At 43.6% G+C, this 6781-nt stretch overlaps 1 protein-coding gene across 2 annotated transcripts in view; it reads left to right on the forward strand.

Moving 5' to 3' along the window:
- Positions 1–302: 302 nt before the first annotated feature.
- Positions 303–6781, forward strand: part of LOC117961459 (T-lymphoma invasion and metastasis-inducing protein 2-like) — a 34866-nt gene continuing 28387 nt past the window's right edge. For both annotated transcript variants that reach the window (XM_034900132.1, XM_034900133.1), the window contains exon 1: positions 303–448. The gene's annotated coding sequence lies outside the window, so the exon portion shown is untranslated. The remainder of the gene's footprint in view (positions 449–6781) is intronic.

A 6781-nucleotide genomic window follows, 5' to 3' on the forward strand; every position in this document is an offset into this window, starting at 1 on the left:
AAATATTTTTGACGCTTTTTTGACATTTGTCCTGGCGTTTTTGCAGCTTTTTACGGTTAACATTTTTTTTCCCAAGTTTGTACGCGTGTGGACGCACCAGACACACAATAACAACCCAAATCCCAGAAAAAATGAGTTTTTTTTCCTAATATGGGCAATTAAAAAATCAAATAATAATAATCATTTTTAATTCATGCTTTTTGCAGCTTTTGCTGACATTTCGGGTTGTATTTAAAATGTTTTTGTTTTTGGCTTTCTGTCACTTTTTCATCATTTATGTCACGTCTTTTGATTATCCGCCAGGCTGTCCAGATGTCTCCAGTTAAACAGCACACAGATGAATGCTGAGTTGGGTCCATTAGTGTCTGCTGTGTGCTAACGAGAATCACTTACACCCTCGCTTCAGCTCCGTGATGGACGTTTAACTACCATAACCTCTCTGGGCAAGGTAATTACATTAGTTATGAATGAATAACTTTGACACACACAATCATTTGCAGCAGGATCACAGATGAATATGATCTCACCGCCTCCATCACTCGTAGTTTATCTGGACAATTGTTCATGCTTCACCTGAAGCTTAATGCAAACAAAGATAGCTGCTGGACGTTGTCACTGTGCACAGGTTCTGTCAGTGGGTGGCGTTGATTTCACCAACTTTCACTTCTTAGGAAAAGATCTGTTTGTTTCTGTCTGTGTTACTGAACACCTGACAGAACACGCACACACACACAAACAAACAAACTCACTCACTCACTCACACAGAGACACACACAGTCACACAGAGAGACACACATACACACTCACATAGACAGACATGCATGCACGCATGCACTCACACACACACACACACACACACACGCAGCTGCACACACAGATGTGCACACACACACACACATAACAACACAGACACACACACACACACACACACACAGCGGTTTGTTTTTCCTCTGGTCATAGCGGGCAGGAAGCCCAGCGTGGCCGCTGCTGCCGCAGAAAGAGAAAGAGGCTCTCTGTGTTGGGCTGGAATGTGCAGTGGATTTTCTCCCTAATTAACCTCGATGTTGTCGTGCAACACGGTCGGTCTCTGCTCGATGGAAACGGGCGGCAGGCTCGGCCGTCTTTAAGCCGTCTGATCCAACAACCAAGAGGCTTTGTTAGTGTTGGAGGTCCGAGAGCGAGCCGATAAGATCTGACTCAGCAGAGTGAAGTAGCTCTGATGGAACGCCAGTATCGGTCGTCTGATATTGTAAAACTCAGACTGTGATAATCAGCAGATTATAGATCAACAACAGTATGTAACAGGGTCGAAGGTCTGAGCCAAAGAGCCCTGATTAGTCTCATTTTTCCCGATGTTCTTTTTTTTTTTTTTTTTTACATTTTTGTCCCATTTACTTTTTAGACTTTTTTTTTTCTCGCTTTTTTAAAAAACTTTGTCGCTTTTTGTTTTTGTGTGTTAGTGTTTGTCTGTGTCTTTCTTTGTGTTTGTGTCTCTGTGTGTTTTTATGCTGTATACAACGTCTTTGTTCTCTCAGTTGTACACCAGGGCAACATGACATCATGACTTCGCATAAACATACACGCCCACTTTCTTAAGCCAAGTGCCGTGTTATCTGTACGCATATTGAGCTCTCTGCGTGTATGTGTACACTCGGTCACCATGCTGCTTCTCAAACTGACCAACAACCAACCAGGAACAGCCTTTCCCTCAACATCTGCTTTCAATTACACACATCATACTCTCTCTCTCTCTCTCTCTCTCCCTCCCCTCTCTCTCTCGCTCTGTCTAACACACACAGTTACACAGACTCACACACACACACATTCTACACGCTAAAGTTACTCTTTAAGGTGCTCATATAATGCTCATTTTAAGGACTACTAGCCAGTCAGAAGCAGAGTATTAGGGCGTGCCCTGACAGTACCTAGGTAAGGACTACTAGCCAGTCAGAAGCAGAGCATGAGGGCGTGCCACGCTAGCAGCTAGGTGAGCATTATAACGTGTGACAAAATGATGCACGTTTGTCTCTGAAGTAAAGGCTGGACTACAATAGAGCAGTTTGTGAACAGTGTGTTTTTTTTGTTGAAGATGGTAAGTCCCTTGGGGGGGAGGAGGGGGGGGGACTTTGGGCTTTTTCACTTTGTAAACCTATAACATGCTAAAAAAAATATATAATACACAATAAAGGAAAGAGAAAAAGTCAAATAGCATAATATGAGCACTTTAAGGAAGCATGAGGGCTGCAGTAAAAGACATTTTTATACCGTCTTCTCAACAAGGTGAAGAAGTGATTTTTCATTTCTTGGTGACTAATTTTTCATTAAAGGCTCACATGGAGCCTGTAAGCTTATCCCCTTCTACAGTGGATTTGTTCACATTGGAAAACGTATCCAGTTATCCTGTCTCCCATATCCTTGGCAGATCTTTTCCTTCCATCCCTCCATCTCCCATTCCTCAGGGAAAATCACTCCTGATACATGCAATCATTTGTGGTTTGTATTATTTCCATTGCATTGGTGCGGCATGTAGTTGTCACCCTGCTGGCTCTGTTCGTGGAGTTTTTCCGTTGTAGCTCAGTGGGTTTTTGGTTTGGTAACAGTACACTTGAAGCCGTCTGGTGAAGCTCCCAGACGTTTTTTGATGCTGCTTCACCAATCGGCTGCCAGCAAAAAGATGCCGATACTCACTGCAGTGTGTTTATAGTGCTACTGTGGTTTGAGTTTCTACAAGTACGTTTCAGATGGTGCTCTTTGGATTCTCTTTTAATTTACGTGTGTGTGTGTGTGTGTGTGTGTGTGTGTGTGTGTGTGTGTCCTTCGTCAGTTTCTTCTCTGAGTGTTGTGACATAAGAAGAGAGGGTTTGTTGTGAGCTTCCTGTGGTTTCTGGTGACTCTCGCCCTCTTGGTGTTTTCCTAAATGAGACGACAGTGACAGTGGTTCTCAGGTTGAAGTTCCAGCTTCCAGCAACACATGCTCGACATTTACTGCACGTTAAAGGGGCGCTATTCGGTTTGGGCCATTTCTTTGCTGTTTTCTCTCTTTTTGCCTCTACTACAGGTTTCTCTATTGAGTCCCTCCTACAGGTTTCTATACATAGCCCCCCCTACAGGTTTCTCTGACCCCTCCCTCAGTCAGTCTGTCGTTTGCTCTTTCTCTAGCTTTCTCCTTCTTTTTTTGCCGGCTCAGCCATGACCATATTGTGAAAAACTCCATCGCTACTCCCTGATGCTGATCAGTTAAGTTAAGGTACCTTAAGCCAATAAAAACTGCATAGTTTCCTTTAAACAAACCTATGTCGTCTTTCGTGGAAACAAAGTGTAACAAGCGGCAGGAAATCTAAAATTGAATGGATAATGATTAGGAAAATTTCAGTTGGAACATGAAATTCGAGGAGTGACTTTGTTCAAGTGTTTTTTTTTTTTAGGAGTTGTTTCCCATTGGGTGGAATAAAAAGCTGCGAAGTGTCCGGTTTATGTTGTCCGTACAGTGACACCAGGACAGGAAGTGTACAACTCTGCGTGTGTGGGTTTGCGTGCGTCTGTGTGCCCGTCTCTGTGTTGCAGGACAGGAAGCGTGCAATGGGATGTTTGACCCTGTGTGTGTGTGTGTGTGTGTGTGTGTTTGTGTGATTGAGAGTGAGTGTGTGAGTGAGTCTCTGTGTCTATGTGTCTGTGTCTGTGTCTGTGCACCTATCTCTGTGCGCCTATCTCTGTGCGTGTCTGTCTGTGGGCTTGTTTGTCTGTGTGCGTGTCTCTGTGTTGTTTACAACCAGGGTGGGAAATTCCCGCTCGAGCAGCCAGATGTTGGAGTATGTCTCCAGGACGGTTTTGCCCGGAGGATCTGCTCTGATTATCCAATTAACTGGTTACAAAAAGAATATAAATACATGAAGAAGTTGCTTTTCTGAGGTTGTGAAAATGTGTTTCCTGGTTTTAAGGCCTGTGAAGAGTGAGAGGAAATTCATTCCAACTCATTTGGGAGTCTCACTACTTTTAACCCTTTCCCCTGCCCTATGTCACAGTGATGTGACTCAAATGGGTGTTTCACAGTTTCTGTCAACAAATTAAAATAACTTCAGCTTTGTGTCATTTCCCCTCAGGTTCTCTGACTGTATCGTCATATCAACACAGCAACCCTACCTACGTTATGGGACTTAAAAACAGACAGATTAGGCCTTGCCCTGCTCGAGGCTTAAGCTCCATCCTGCTTGAGGGTTAGGCTACGCCCTGCCGTGTTTTAGAGTTAAGCTCCACCCAGCCCTGCTCGAGGTTCTGGCCAGGCCCTGCTTGAGGGTCAGGCTCTGCCCTGCTCAAGGGTCAGGCCAGGCCCTGCTCAATGGTTAAGCTCCGCCTTGCTCAAGGGTTAGGCTCCGCCCTGTCCGGCTCAAGAGTTAAGCTCCACCCAGCCCTGCTTGAGGGTCAGGCCAAACCCTGCTTAATGGTGAAGCTCCGCCCTGCTCAAGGGTTAGGCTCCGCTCTGACCTGCATGAGGGTTCGGGTTGGGCTTTGGCCTAGAGACCAAAGTAGGCGGGTGTGCGTCGGCCTTTTTGGTCTTCATCGTGATCATGACATGTTTTCTCATCCCCTGTCTGGCTGCTCTGTCTGATCACGATCATTTCCACGGCTCTGCGCAGCTGCTCGGCCCGTTGAAACAACAACCGCTGCACAGTCTGTTTTTGAAATTCTCCTTCAATCAGCGAGCTCTACTGTAAAAGCTTTCACATTCCTGCAAGGCTCAGTGGTTGCAGGCCGAACTGTGTCCCTCACAAATGGATCCACAGCTGGAATGTAACTAAGTGCATTTACTCCAGTACTGTACTTCAGTCCAAATGTTGAGGTACTTGTACTTTACTTGAGTCTTTTCTGTTCATGCCACTATCTACTGCTACTCCGCTACATTTCAGAGAGAGATATTCTTACTCCACTACATTCATCTGACAGCTTTAGTTACTAGTTGCTTTACACATTAAGATTCCTGCACACTAAACACATGTAGTTTATAAATCTGCTGTTTATTATAAAGTAACCCAGCAACAATATAACGGCCTACAAGTCGAGCTGAGATGCTGAGAACATGAAACACACAACTGGTTGGATTCTTGACACTTTCAAACATGGCAGATTTTTTAACTGTTTTAATTGTCTCAGACCTTTCTCAAGACGCATTGTCTGCGCTTAAAGGCCAGACTCTGTTCTTAGTTTCATGCTTTGACATTCGTTCCTGTCAGATATGAGCCTGCTTGACGTAACGGCACCAGGGAACAATGTGAGCCGCACCAGAAAAGCCTTTTGTCCACGCCTAGTTCTGTTTTGCAGACTTTTTCAGCCTGTGCATGCAACACACTACCACAATGAAATGTATATCTGCCTTTGTAAGATACGCCTCTGCAGATTTAATCAGAAAAGAGCACCAAGTTATACAGTGAGATACATGTTAATCAGAGCGCTTTAGATAAAAAAAATTCAGTGTGTTTTTGTGATTGTTGCAAAAATCCTTGATTATGCAACATGTTTTCTTAAAAAAATGTGATGAAGGATATTTATGGGATTTCATGCCATAAAATCGTGGGAACTTGCAAAAAATGTGGTTTGATGAACAAGAGACTGTTTATCTTGTCGCGTAATCACGTCACTTCATAATGTCACTTCATAATGTCACTTCATAATGTCACTTCATAATGTCACTTCATAATGTCACTTCATAATTTCAATTCATGACGTCACTTTATAACGTTCCCATGGCAACAGAGTGAAATAGCTGCTCTTGTGTAAAGTAAACGCAACATTTTACAACTTTCTGCTAAGATATTTGGGATTTTTTTTTTTTTTTTTTTTTTTTTTTTTCAACAAAAATGCGTGTATTATAAAATCATGCAAGCCCTGCATTATTTTGTGCGGAAATCTGCAATTTAAATATGCAAACTTTGGCTGATTATGCATTTAATTATGCGATTGCATAATTGTGTTTTTCTGGAGGGACTGATTAGAGAAACGGGTTGGTTTACCTATGGCAGCTCCATCTCCTCAGCGCTGTGGAGGAAGGTCTGGCTACACCACAGATGCATTGTGGGGTAGAAGGAGAAAACGCTCTGGATTGTTTGCATTTTTTTTAAACCAATCGCAGTCGTTTTGGGCGACACTAAGCTCCAGACGCAGCAGAATAGTCTCAGGAAGGAACTTGTTCTGGTGGAACATTTGCATCCCGCACAAGAATGATCATGGCCACTTGTGGAATACCTGCAGAACAGGGACAGGAAGTAGTTCTTTTGGAGATTATGGTCAACTAGTGTGTGATGGAGCAGTGTTTTGCCATTGAGAACGATCTAGCATGTGCCACCTGTCTAGGCTAGTGACATAGAAAGCCGTGCAGATTTTGACACAGCCTCTGTCTCTCTTCCATTTACCTGACTTAATGTTGGTCTAAACACATCACAGGCTACTTTTTTTCATCAACAACTATCAAGCAAGGTGATTTTTGAATGGCATTCAGGGTTAGAAAACACAAGTTTTGTCCATTCTTTCTGTCTCTAATAATAAAGCTGTACTCGTTCCAGGTTAACAAAGGAACACAAAGAAGTGTGATGGGTGAAGAAACGTTGGACAAAACTACTAAAATAAGAGACAAGTGGTGGTGTTTTTAATTGAAGCATGGCCGTCTCAGTGTCCAGATGTTGCTGCTCTCTCTGATAGTACAACTTGTGTTTTGATGGATGTTTTGGGGGCCAGAGGGCCACGCAGCTGCATCTGGATGCTGAATCGAAAGGACCAACGCCGGGCACCG

The sequence above is a fragment of the Etheostoma cragini genome, chromosome 18, assembly GCF_013103735.1.
Source record: "Etheostoma cragini isolate CJK2018 chromosome 18, CSU_Ecrag_1.0, whole genome shotgun sequence".
Lineage (NCBI taxonomy): Eukaryota > Metazoa > Chordata > Actinopteri > Perciformes > Percidae > Etheostoma > Etheostoma cragini.